Raw genomic sequence first — 14,385 nt, forward strand, 5'->3', positions numbered from 1 at the left:
TCTAGCTTGATGCTCATGCAATTATTGAATTTGGTGGCTTAGTGGTAGATTCAAGATTAGAGTCATGCAAGAGATGATTTGATTGGATCATATATTGATTGTGTGTATGTTTAGGGTTTTGTTAAATGGGGTTTCATGCAATGGCCCCCTCTATTACTTTTTAAGATCTCCTTTCTTTGTGATGAATGATTTATAGAAAGTCTACGGATTACCTTTGAGTACCACTAGTTGAGATGCTCTAAGAGCATCACTACTCATGCAAATTCTCATGGCAAGTATCTATCTGTCTTTCAAGAGACAAATAAATATAATGATAATATTATTATATGCAAAAGTTATTTGCTTTTTATTGTTTTTCTTTGTCCTCATGATCTCACCTTCACAAGCTATTATAGGAAGTTGAAGCTTACATTCAAGTTTAAGATAATATGTGAGTTCAAGCTATAAAATCCAACTGATTATTTTTCAATGCCCTCAAAGTAAAACTCTAAAGAGAAAAAATTACAACTATAGAGAGTGAAGCGGGTGTGTTGGTCAAAGAGGATGCTAAAATTCTTGATATCTTTAAGGGACATCTCACTTTTCTAGATGGCTCTGAGCACCTTGAGGTTTTGTACTATGAGAAGAAACTTGCCTTATTTTTGAGAATGTGGCCTCTACTCTATATTATTAAGTGGCTACCTCTTTGCAGAGACTATTCACTAAGGAAGAAGTAAAGTACACCTTAGAGCACATGAAACAAGGGAAGTCCTTAGGGCTGGATGGATTACCAATGACCTTGTGGCTTGGACATGCTTAGTTACAATAGGAAGAATAGTTTCATGCTTGAGGAGTTCCAACAAAGGGCTTATTAAGTTAGTCCACAAAGCTCTTAAAAGCAACAAACATGTTTGTTGGAGACCACTTTCAAAGTTGCTTCTCTCCTACAAGATTATGAAAAAAGCCTTGGCACTTAGGGTGAAGCAAGTATTTGTAAGCCTCATCCAATGCCATCAATATGGCTTTGTCTATGGGTGGTGCATCCAAGATGCAATCATGAACAATATCCTTTCTATGGACTTTGTTGTAAGCTAGCAAGTTGATTTTATGTTAATTTTGGACTTTGAAAAGGCCTATGGTAGTGTAAGTTAGTGTAACTTAGGCCTTCATCATAGTCAAACTCAAAGCTCTTAGCTTTGGACCCATATTCATCAAAATGGCTTTTACACTCTTTTAGCAATCTTATTACATGTTTGGTGGCCAATGGAATCGTTTCTAAACCCTTTCCTCTTAGGAGGTCCATGTAGCAAGGGCACCCCTTTGTCCCTCTCATGTTTGTGCTAATCATTGGAGTCCTTCTCAAGAAGATTGATATGTGGATGTGGGATGGTGTTATCACAAGTCTTAAATTCCCTAGCAGTTAGTCCTTTATGATGCACTTCTTTGCACATGAGAATTCTAGAATGGTATTGGTTGAGAAGGAATCAGTGCACTTTGTTCTTCAAGTTTATCAAGATATTGTTGAACTTTTTGACTTGTTAACTATTAGCCATCCCAAAATTGAGCTTGTTCCAATGAGCTAGAGGGACCCCGAGTGACAGATTTTTTAGTATGGCTTTAAAGTGCTAAAGCATGTAGAAATCTTCAAGTATCTTGGATGTCCTCCTATGCGTGGGATAATGTCTCACAAACTAGTGTAGTTTCAGGATAGAATTACATTTAATCTTGGGAAGTGGTGGCAACTCCCACTAACCTTTGATGTCAATAAGTTTGTGGTTCTTAAAACAATTCTCACCTCTATGGGCATGATCATGTGCTTTGATCAAGCTAGATGGGAAAAGCAAGGGGGGGGGGGGGGGGGGGGGGGGGGTTGCAATGCACTTGTATTGAAAGCTTGTGGGGAACCCCATGTTGCTTTATTGCTCCTTATTCAAAATATCAATAGAAGGACAACCATGGGCCACTATCCTCCAATTCTGGATCGTTCCTATCCCCATGGGCCACTATCCTCCAATTCTGGATCGTTCCTATCCCCATGGGCCACAATTCTCCAATTCTAGATTGTTACTACCCCCCAGGGGAAGTGGCTCAAATTGTGATGGGAAGATTTGATTGGTTATGGGCACACTTGTGTCAAGATCTCCTATTCTAAGGTGGCACAATCTTTGCTTAAGATGTGTGGTTCCACCATTAGAGAAATAAAGTGGGACGGTGATTGAACTTATAAGGGGGATCCTCCTTACTATTGAGCATATGGATAGCCCCCCTTGCTTTCAATCCATCCTATGTCTTGATAAACATTAATAGCATGTTGTCTTATTCCATGCATATCAAAGGGTTGAATGCCTAATAGGATGTCTTGCCCTAGGCTCAAGGTCTTTATGATACCCAATGACATTGTGTGTAGGCAAGGCCTCAATTAATAGGCGTTAAAGTGGCTTGGGGGAGTTCTAAACTTGAATAGGCCACATCTTTGAGTGTGGATAATACCAAAGTACCTTCATGCTTCTACGTGCAAGTCTCCTTGGTCATGTAAGAAAATGAAGGACTTCTTGTTGCCTTCAAGCAAACACTTCTTGTCGACTTGGATTTCATGGAAATTGATATTCCCACACTCTAAGATGATATCACAAAAGAGGAGGATAAAAGGAGTCTAAATAGTAGCCAAGTCTACTAGGCTAAATGTGTTCACGTGGAAATTCCTGAGATGAGGATGCTATTGACTAAGGATTGGGTCTCCAAGAGGATATATATCTCACGTCTACATGTGCTATAAATAAGGCATGAAGAAATGCTCGTACATCTATTCTAGACTCAAGCCAATGTGGTGGACTATTTGCAATTGGTTAAAGGGCTTTGGATTTAAAAGTGATCTCTCCCTCAAGATTATATTGTTGGGAGTTAGGAGCCCTCTTCATGAAGAAACCATGAAGACTATGAAACTTTTGAGAGTGGTAGTAGTCAAACTTATTTAGAACTTTAGGATCAATTCCTTTTTGGTAGAACTAAGAGTAGAGCATTGATAAATGGTAAATGCCTATAAGGGGACCAAACGGAATACTTGTGCTTTCAGAGTCTTATATAGGAAGTTTAGATTTTTGGACATTAGGCCTTGATACACTTGAGTGCATGCAAGAACCGAGCTTTTTTTGGCAACCTCAAGTTTTATTCCACATAGTCCACTTGGTCCTCTTTTTCTTTTGGTCATATATCAAGCACCACCACCACCATGACATCTTAGTCTCCTCCATTGCCACCACCACCACTAGCACCACAACCACCATGACATCTTAGTCTCCCTCTCCTCATTAGAACCACAACCCATTCTCCTCTCTCTCTCTCTCTCTCTCATATGTTGGGGACCAACCAGTGACATCTCATTCCCCTCAATAACATTACCATCACTAGCACCACCACTACATCACTACATCTTACTCTCCTCCTCACTAGAACCACAAATTGATTATCCTCACACACACACACACACACAAAAATCTTGGAGACCCACAGCACGCATCTCCCTCTCCTCCTCCCCCTCAATAACCCTCTCTATCTCTCTCTCTCTCTCTCAACACATTAATAGTTTTCTCTCCTTAATTGCTTTACATCACTACATTAAGCTTATGTGATTATTTTTTATAATATTATCACAATGTTTGTGGTTGAATTACACATACACAAGAGATATCACACTCTGTATACATTCATATTCCCCTCTCTCAAATATTTACATATATGTTATAATTACATTATAATATATTAGTACTTTAATTGTGTACACTTGAGCACAACCAGATACACTTACACTTACACATTCCTCTCTCTCTCTCTCTCTCTCTCTCTCTCTCTCTCATATGTTTGGGATCCATGACATGCATCTCCCTCTCTTCCTTTTGAATAACAACCTCTTTCTCTCTCTCTCTCTCTCTCTCTCACACACACACACACACACACACACACACACACACACACACACACACAAATTGGATTGCTAGTTCTCTCTCCTTAACTTATTTACATAACTAGATTAAGCTTATGTGCTCATCTTTGATAATATTATCACAATGTTAATGGTTCAATTCTGCATACATATGAGATATCACACTACATATACATTCGCATCCTCCCCCCTCTCTCATCTTTATATGTATTTTATAATTACATCCTGATGTGTTAGTACTTTAATTATGCACACACTAGTAAACTATAGACACATCCACTTATACTTGCATACTGCTCTCTCTCTTCCTCATTTGATTAGCCTTACATATGGATTGAAGTTATGCATTCATTTACAATAGACTCTTGCAAGCAATTGCTTTACAATCTCTGTAAAATATAGCTCCACATTGCTGCATTACTTGTAGCTGTTATTCCTTTCAAGAAATTTTCATTTTAAACTCCAAACTTCAATAATTAAATATTTTAATATACTAATATATTTTGCATTGTATTGCATGAACTTACTACAAAAACTACAAAAAAATACTAAATCCACAAATGCATTTGCAAGTTAGTGAACTATTATGTGCAAATTAAAAGAACATATTTATTACAAACATTAAATATTGATCCAGCTATCCATTGCTGGAGGGTGAAATGGGTATTCTTTAACAAACTCCTAAACTTCCCTGTGAAAACTTGCTAGCTCAGTCAAACATGGAAGCATATATTCCAAGAGGATAGTATTGAAGGGATTTTCCTCAATCAAATAGGGAGCATGCGTTTGAAGGGAATGGTATCCATGGGATTTTCTTGAAATGTAAATGGATATGTAAAGGAGTTAGGTGGCTTACATTGCATCTTCTTTATGCTATAATCCACAAATAGTATCATTATAGGGCTAAAGTGTGGCCAATCAATATCATTAAAACATTTTAGAAATTATTGCTTCACCTTGACTCCTTACCGAAGAATGAGTTACAAGAACAAATGCATTGGATGTATCACTTTCCTATGATCAACCTTATTCTCTTTAGAAGAAGACATAAAAGTGTGACATATGCTAAAGAATACATATGGAATTACTTAGGAATCTAGATCCTTATGTCTCTTGCACCTTTTTTTCTTTGAGTATTTTTGGTATAATGCCTTCTCGTTGGAGGGGAATTCACTTTTAGGTAGTCAAGGAATATAGGTTATCTTCGGTACACCTCCTCATTCAACTGTTGCTCAATCTAGTAATCCTCATATATGAGCTACTCCTCCAAGTGCACCTAATCTGTGCATTTCCCCGGCAAAGTTTGTAACATCCCCTTCTCCAACTGCCCACATATGAACCTACTATCATTCACAGTTCTATTACATATAGAGTACACATTGACAAGATATCATTACAAATATAATTCTATAGAAGGATAGCAAGTTATACTTGTAAAAAAGTCTCCATATTGCTATATATATATATATATATATAGAGAGAGAGAGAGAGAGAGAGAGAGCGTGCTTTGAATCATAACCCCCCTCCATCATCTCCCTAAGGGGATGAAAAATATTTTGTCGCTAGACAAGGGTTGCTAGTAAACCCTTCTTGGTGAAAAAATTCACAAGTTACCTCCATCTCTTTGAGGGGATTCGTGAAATTTTTTTGGGTTGGGAAGGGGTTGCTAATAGCTCCATGTTCAGTTAAATTTTTTTAAAGAGAGGACTTGTGAATTTTTTTTTCAGCAAGAAAGGATTGTCAACAAACCCATGTTCAACGAAAATTTTTTTCACAAATCCCCTCAAAGAAATGATAGAGGAGACTTGTGAAAATTTTTATCATCTCGAGAAGGGGTTGCAAGTAATCCTCTTCTCGACCCCCTTGTCGACAAAAAAAAAAAGTCAAAGCAAGTCACATAATCTCTCTCTCTTGTTTATCTCACTTTCTCCTTCTCTCATTCGTCTATGTCTCTCTCTCCCCCCTCTCTTTATATATCTATTTAGTAATTAACTAAAAAGTAATTAAGTTATTAACTAAGCAATAAATTAAGTAGTGCATGTGTGTATGCGCCTCTCTCTCTATGTACATGTGTGTGTATGTGTATGTGTTTGTGCATGGCCCTTATATTCATTTCTCATTATGTCTATCTCTTGCAACTTTGTGTGTGTGTCTAGAGTCATCAGGACTCGATAGAGTCAATAGAGAAATAATGTGTGTGTGTGTGTGTGCGTATGTGTATGAGAGAAGATATACAAAATTAGTTACTAGCTAGGAAGGTTAAATTATGTGTATATTTATGATGTGTTTTAATATGAGATATAGTAGATTGAGACTTTTTGAATAAACTATATTGAAATATTTAGACCTTATAAACAAAAAGTAGTTCTCTCTTTTGGGACATTTTCTTCTCCTAACATAGAAAACTAATAATTATAACGTATAATGGCTATTGTCTTTTGCATTTTGCATTTGAAAAAATAAAGACCTTATCAAAGATTTTAAAAAGTTTTATACTATTGAATTTACAATCAAAATGTAACTTTTTAGTCTAATTGTACTTGGGTCAAAACCTTTTAAATAGAGGAATTTGATCTCAAGGGGGAGAGAGAGAGAGAGAGAGAGAGAGAGAGAGAGAGAGAGAGAGAGAGAGAGAGAGAGAGAGAGAGAGAGAGAGAGAGAGAGAGAGAGAGAGAGAGAGAGAGAGAGAGAGTGTGTGTGTGTGTGTGTGTTTTAATAAAGGTCCAAAGTTATTAATGTAAGAGAAGCCCAAAGGTAGTATTGTAATATTATAAGAGAGAGTTGCTATAATTGTTTTAAGCCATATATATATATATATATATATATATATATATATATATATATATATATATATATATATAGAGAGAGAGAGAGAGAGAGAGAGAGAGAGAGAGAGTGGATAAAGATCCAAAGCTATTAATATGTAGAAAATGTCCAAATGTAGTATTGCAAGAGAAAGTTAAAAGAAAATTTTAAAGCCACACACATACACATACATGTACACACACACTGTGTGTTGATAAATGTCCAAAGCTATTAATATAGAAGAAGTCCAAAGGTAGTCTTATGGTATTATAGGAGAGAGTTGCTAGAAAATTTTAAAGCCAGAGAGAGAGAGAGAGAGAGTATGTCTATGAGCCAGAGAGAGAGAGAGAGTGAGTGAGCGTGTGTATAAAAATCCAAGGCTATTAATGTAGGAGAGGGTCTAATGTAGTATTATAGGAGAGAGTGCTAGAAAATTTTGAAGCCAAAAAAGGGGGCGCCAACACCCCTTTCTTTGGCTTCAAATTTTTTTACCACTCTCTCTTATAATACTATAACTAGCCTTCCATGTGCGCTTTGCGTGCGTGGAACACTAGGCCGCTTTGCGATATGTGAAGTAGCACGGAAACTTCACTGAATAATCTATTTCTCCTCTTTCTCCCTCCTACCTCCCCTCTCCATTTCCAATATGTTCTATTTCTCTCACTCTCGCTCTCTCTCTCTTTCTCTCCCTCTCTCTCTCTTTCCCCCCAGTTCTCTCTATAAATCATCTTTCTCCCTCTCTCTATAAATCATCTATGCCTTTTGTTTTATTTTATTTTCGCTCATCTCCTCACCCTCTCTCTCTCTCTCTCATCAAGCTTAACACTAAAAGTAGTGTATAAAATTTGTAATACAGAACGCCAAACATAAAAACAATTTCTCCTACGCACCATACTTACAAACTTTCCTCTCTACACGAATGTAAGGAATCATATGCTTGTTTTGCATGATATTTAGAAACAACAATGTTATACTAAAATGGGTCATAATTGAAACAAAGACCAACACCACAAAAAGAATTTCCCTAAGAGATGTTTTATTTCTCTTGCTCTCTCTCTCTCTCTCTCTCTCTCTCTCCATTTTCCCCCAATTCTTTCTATAGATCCTCTTTCTTCCTCTCTCCATCTTTGCCTTTTGTTTTATTTTATTTTCTCTCATCTTCTCATCCCCCCCCTCTCTCTCATTATAAAATACCAATTGATTAAAACTTAGTGTTGGTGTGCCAAATGTGCTTCACTAATGCAATATGCTTATGTGCTTCAATAAGAGAAACTATAAATTATACACAAATTCTCACTTATGACATGTTCAATCATGGAACTTCAAACCCTCTCATCTATACCCCCCATTTCTTTAGGAAAACTACCATCAAAGGAGTCCCTCTCTTTTGATGAACTAAAAAAAGTTAGTAGTTAGAGCCCTCTCTCTATAGGTAGTCAACTAAGGAGAACTGGGGTTTTACATTAGCTAAAAGAGACTTTTCAAGGTTTGTCTAACTACTCCACAAATTATCATAAGGGAAAACATGAGACTATATACAATCTCACATATGCATGACCATAAGAAGACCTATGCTTGCTCTCTCCCCTCCGCCCTCTCTCTCTCTCTCTCTCTCTCTCTCTCTCTCTCTCTCTCTCTCTCTCTCTCTCTCTCTCTCTCTCTCTCTCTCTCTCTTACCAAACTTAAAACTAAAAGTAGTTTATAAAATTTGTAACACAGAATGCCAAACATAGAAACAATCTCTTCTATACACTATACTTACAAACTTTCCTCTTGACATGAATATAAGGAATCACATGCTTGCTTCGCGCAATACTTAGAAACAACAACGTTATGCTGAAATGGGTCATAATTGAGACAAAGACCAAGAACCACAAAAAGAATTGTTAAAAGAGACCTAGTAAAAATGAAGCTCTCTCCTTTTTTGAGGAATCATTCTTATCTCCAAGCAAGACATTCATAGGTAAAGTAGAGCCAGGCTCTAGTATATTTGGCCTCTTTCCACCAATCATGATATGATGGCCATGTATAAGACATCCTACCTTCCATTAGCAAGCCACAAAGGCCAAGTATAAGGCACTCGACTGTTTCCAAGCACCATAGGCAAATGGCCGATGCCAACAAAAAAAGACAATGTCTCCAAGATGCCTAATAGAAAGAAAGCTTCCTCTTATTTGAGGAATCATTAGCAAAATCTTCCTCCTTGAGCAAAACATGCAAAGGCGAAGCAGGGAATGATTCCATAGTTTCTGTTGGTAATCGCATGGGTGATGCGATAGTCCTACCTCTCTTTTTACCACCTACATTGGAATAAATATCACAATATAAGTACGTGGAACAACTAATAAAGACCATTTCATTCCAACAATAATAATACCTGGTCGAATATTTGTGTACCATTCAGTATGTTGACAAACGCTGCTGCAACGTCACAAAACAACCCAAATCCTTGAACCTATACTTAAACCAATGCCTTGGTATCTTATTAGTATGAGAGTGTTGAAATCTCTTCTTATGGTCAACCTCGTACATATGCACTCGAAAACATTGTGTGTATCCACAATGTACAACTTCAATAAAAATTGGGAGCTTGATGTCAATATTAACATCATCATATAAATGCTCGATGACCCTTGCAAGTGTCCATATTATGATATCATCACTCGTTACTGTGCGCAATGTGCACTATAGCTCCTTTTGATAGTCAGAAGCTGGGTAATAGTGCTACTCTAGTGTAGGCATATGTAAAAGTTAAATAAATAGTGAAATATGAAAAATAATTTACTTCCAAGAGAGTATATGCCAACCAAATATGGCATAGAGAGCAATTCACATAGATGCAAAACCAGTGTCCCTACATGGTTGTCAATAACTACATCTCTGCAAAGAAAGCAATGCACATTATTGCACATTTCGAAGTACATCCTTGTATACAATGTTTGTGGTCATATCCCCATCCTTTTTACTCAATAGGACTTTCATACCATGAGAAGATTTTACCTTTTAAAATGCAACATATAGCTGACCATGCGTAAATATTGGTACCTTTAGATAAAGCCCAACAATGGACTGAGTTTGTCCATGTGACTTGTTGATTGTCGTAGCAAATTCCAACCGGGTAGGAAACTGCCTTCATTTCATAGTAAATGGCAATTGTGTAGCATTGGAAATAAAGGTAATATGGGGAATAAAAACTCATTTGCTCACATTTGCCCTTGTTATTATCTCAGTATCTATTACTTTCCTATTGAAAGCCATACATATCAACCACATACCATTACACATACCCCTTCTCGGGTTTAGGTTTCTAAGAAGAATAATAAGTGCATTTATCTTCAGCAATAATAAATGAGGAGGAAATCCACCTCTAAGGTCCAATGTTTTTAAATACTCAATAGAGTACAAAAACAAGTCCTCTGTCTCTGCAATCGAATTTGCACTATAATATAGCCTAACCTCCCCTGGCATCAATTGCAATGCATGATCATTCAAGGTAGCCACCTTTGAATTCTGCGAGGCAAGTATAGCTTGCTCACTAAAATACATTGTATAGCCACCCACATTGGACACGTCATTGCAGACACTACCAATCAAGGTTTCAATAGACTGCCCTTTCAACACCATCTAGGTGAAATACACAACTTATCATAGTTTTTGATAATACCCACTCCATCCCTTATTCCTTGAATCCAACAAATAAACCTATTGTCCACTACACTACCACTTGTTGACACTCGCACATTCCCAGATAGCCTTAGCACTCTTATGTAATGCCACAAATCAGAGTAACACAATGCATCATTAACAATATTCTCATGTGTTCCTTTACCACAATTGGCAAGACTTGCCTAAAATCCCCTCCAAATAAAACAACCTTTCTGCCAAATGGCTTATCACAACTCATATCATCTCTTAGAGTTCTATCAACCGCTTCAAAGGCATATCAATGGGTCATAAGAGCCTCATCCCACAAAAAAAGGCTCAACTGTCTCAATAACCGAGCAAGGTCACTTTGAACAGGAATGTTGTAGGTGGATTGATTATTTAATTATATTGGGATTTTAAATTGTGAGTGAGTTGTACGACCACCTAGTTAAAGTAAGGCAACAATGCCACAAGATGTTGTTGCCAGTGCTATAAAGCCACCATTGTGCACCTTTGCAAGTAAACATTTATACAGAAAAGTCTTCCCGACCCACCAAGACCATCCAAAAAGGATATATCCCCAGTATTTGTGCCAACAGGATCCATAATTGCACTAAAGGCAATTCTTTATCCCTAATTCAACATTCCCTCCATGGATTTAGAAATGCTACGTTGTTCCGATGTGTTGTATGTATATTCATCTTGCAAAAGGGGGTTAGCATGTAGTTGTGAGTTTGGTTGATGAGGTTCAGGCAACCCATAAAAATTAGAGAATCTTCACTCTACACGGCATGCAAAAGGTCTTGCAGATGTAACAAAGTCATGTTAGATGCCTCATGTTGTAGAACACCAAGAGAGGTGTGTATGTGTTGTAGCTGCAATCTATACATGATATCCTCTACCATTGGTACCAAAAATCTTTCCCATAGATAGATAGGCCGAGATAGCTCACAAAAGATCAAAATTACAATAAACAAAGTACAGATTTGAGCACCGGTTTGTAGAGAGGTAGCTTCTTCCAAGCACACAACATACTCATCATCATTGTCTAACATGCCTCTTGCAATGCAAGAATCCCTAAAAGTATCATATATCACATTATCAACAGTACACAGATCTTCAAAAGAAGTACATCCCCAACACTTTGTTAAAAGCATCTGTAAATAGTAGAGCTCACCACAGGTAGGTGCCACAAAGTACATTTGACCACATGTATTCCCACACTTTCTCCTAGTCCACATCTTACCTCGTGCATTCCACACCCAATACACTAGAAAGTCCCGATAACGAATAGTCCTAGTCTCCGCTTTAAAATTAGCAAAGTATGAGAATGTGGTAGCCCCCTCTTTTGGAATTCAATCATAGTAACATAGCCTGCAACCTTTCCAAAGAGGTCCTTCCACAACAATGTGTACATTAAATGAGCAAGTTTTTTATGAAACACACGAGCAGTCAAATTCGGATGGTCATAAGCACTTTGCCCAAGCAACAAAGCATTAGTTATCTCCAACCACTTTGGATTGCATGTTATTGTTATAAAAACAGTCAAGTTTCCCCTTGCATCACACTATAGCCATGCCATCTTGATATAATTGATACATGTGCCTTGGTTTGCACGTGAATGACGATGGTAAAACTATCCTCTTGCCAATAGAGGCACCAACAATTTACATTGGCCCATTATTGTTTGTCCCCACCATGTCTGCCAAGCCTTTGTAGGCCTACGATCACAACACTAGACTGATTCTGGCGACACCAAGTTAACATGCACTATATACTACAATAAGCATCAACAATAAACTGTTGCAATAGTTGACCACCCCATGTAGTGGGAGCTAACGCTCAACCGGCAAGATCCATGGATCACTTATTCTTTCAAGGGTTTCGAGCGAGCACACATGGCTATCTCTCACCTAGCCAATGCGCCTTCGATCCTACAATGATGTAGTGAGCTTACCTTAATGCCCGAACGAGTAGCCTTCTCCCTCAAGCAACCCGATAGCTCCACGATTCGTGATGCAAGCTCAAGCATCCTCAAGTCTCCACCTTCAAGCTCCATCCTCCATAGCCGTTTTGAGCGAGCACAAATGGCTATCTCTCACCTAGCCAAAGCGCCTTCGATCCTACGATGATGTAGTGAGCTTACCTTGATGCCCAAACGAGTAGCCTCCTCCCTCAAGCAACCTGATAGCTCCACGATTCGTGATGCAAGCTCAAGCATCCTCAAGTCTCCACCTTCAAGCTCCATCCTCCATAGCCGCGAGCGAGACAAGAGAAGAGAAGAAGAGAGGAGATGATGGAGAGCTTTTTCTCCTTGATCCCTTACCCTCACACACTCACTCCCTCACACTCTCACACTCCCTCTCTCAAGCCCACACAAGCAAGCAAGAAGGAGAGAAGAAGAGAAGAAGAGAAGAAGAAGAGATCGCTTTTTGCCACACACCAAAGAATGAGCTTCTCATTCACTTTTTGAGTTTATATACCAAACCTTAATCCCTTTTGGGTGGTCATCCCCTTTTTTACATGGCCAGCCTAGGCCCTCTTTCGTATTGTCCTCCTATCTTCCTAGCTTCCTTTCTACCACCCATCAATCCTTACAATCTGCATGGGAGGGAGCCTGGTGCTCTTTTACAAAAGTTTTAGGGGGACCTTGCATTTAAAAATGCACTTTTGTCTTTGACTTAGCTTTTGAGGCCACCCTTGTGCATTTGGCCATTTTTGGGTAGAAATGACTCAATGGATTTTCTCAATGCACCTTGGACTCCCCACATTTTAAGCCAAAGTGTAGGTGGGGGCATCCCTGTGAATAAATTTTTGGCCTGCCCTCCTTTGATCACCCCTTGTCTCCTTGCAATTTTCACCACTCTAGTATCCAAGATAGGTGTAGAAGCAACCATAAGCATGCACAACAATGCAATTCTATGTCCAATACCATATATGATTAGCATGGCCCTTCATAAACATGTCATGCCTCTCCTCTACAAGGATCACAAGCAACAAGTTCTTGTGATTCAACCCAAGATGCACGTCTTTGAAGGGAGTGAGCCCTGAAGTGGAAGCATGGAGCAGAAGCAATAGCTATGTGGAATGAGTAAGGCGAGAGAGAGAGAGAGAGAGAGAGAGAGAGAGAGAGAGAGAGAGAGAGAGAGAGAGAGAGAGAGAGAGAGAGAGAGAGAGAGAGAGAGAGAGAGAGAGAGATGTGGAAACTCCAATAGTCACAATGTGTGACAGATCTTCTCTTTATTTAAATGTCACCGAAAGAATAAAGAATGAAGTGATAGTGATGGGTGCCCACCACCTACAATGTATAGATGTGTGAATATGCAGTTACTGTTAGTGTAACTAATACATGGGCGGATAGGCACAGGTGTCTTTATCCCCAACAACCTCCCACTTAAAGGTGAATGTGCCCCTAGTTAGAAGAGAATAAGAAAATAGTGACAAAGTACAAATGTATATAAGTATAGTAAGATGAGGAAAGACGTCATCTCATCCAACGCCCACCAACTTTCTAAGGAAGGAAAATGCTTTACTGAGAGACTTTTGGTGAGCAAATCTACAAGATTTGGTAAGTTGAGATCTTGACAAGCTCAATGGACTTGTCTCCAATGACATCTCAAATAAAGTGGTAACACACCTCAATGTGCTTTGTCTTCACATGGAAGGCCAACACTCATGGAATTTGAATACAGTGTAAAGACCACATCAGTAATGGCAAGGTCTATCACTAGAAGACATAACTAGAGAGTCTCCCTGCAAGCCTTAATGGCTACAATACACTTTGCCTCTATAGTAGATAGGGCCATGCATTTATGTACTATGGACATCCAAGAAACAACACCTTTAGCACAGGTGAAGACATAGCCAAAGGTGGACTTCCTACTGCCTGCATGCCCTGTATAATTAGAGTCAGTGTATCCCATGAGTCCTGTATCCTAGTCACCATAATAGATGCACATAGCTACTGTGCCCTTTAGGTACCTCATAATACCCTTGATGACATCCTAATGCCGTCT

This window comes from Lygodium microphyllum, chromosome 10, assembly GCF_053477565.2.
Source record: "Lygodium microphyllum isolate KBCC chromosome 10, Lygodium_microphyllum_v1.1.10, whole genome shotgun sequence".
NCBI classification, from domain to species: domain Eukaryota; kingdom Viridiplantae; phylum Streptophyta; class Polypodiopsida; order Schizaeales; family Lygodiaceae; genus Lygodium; species Lygodium microphyllum.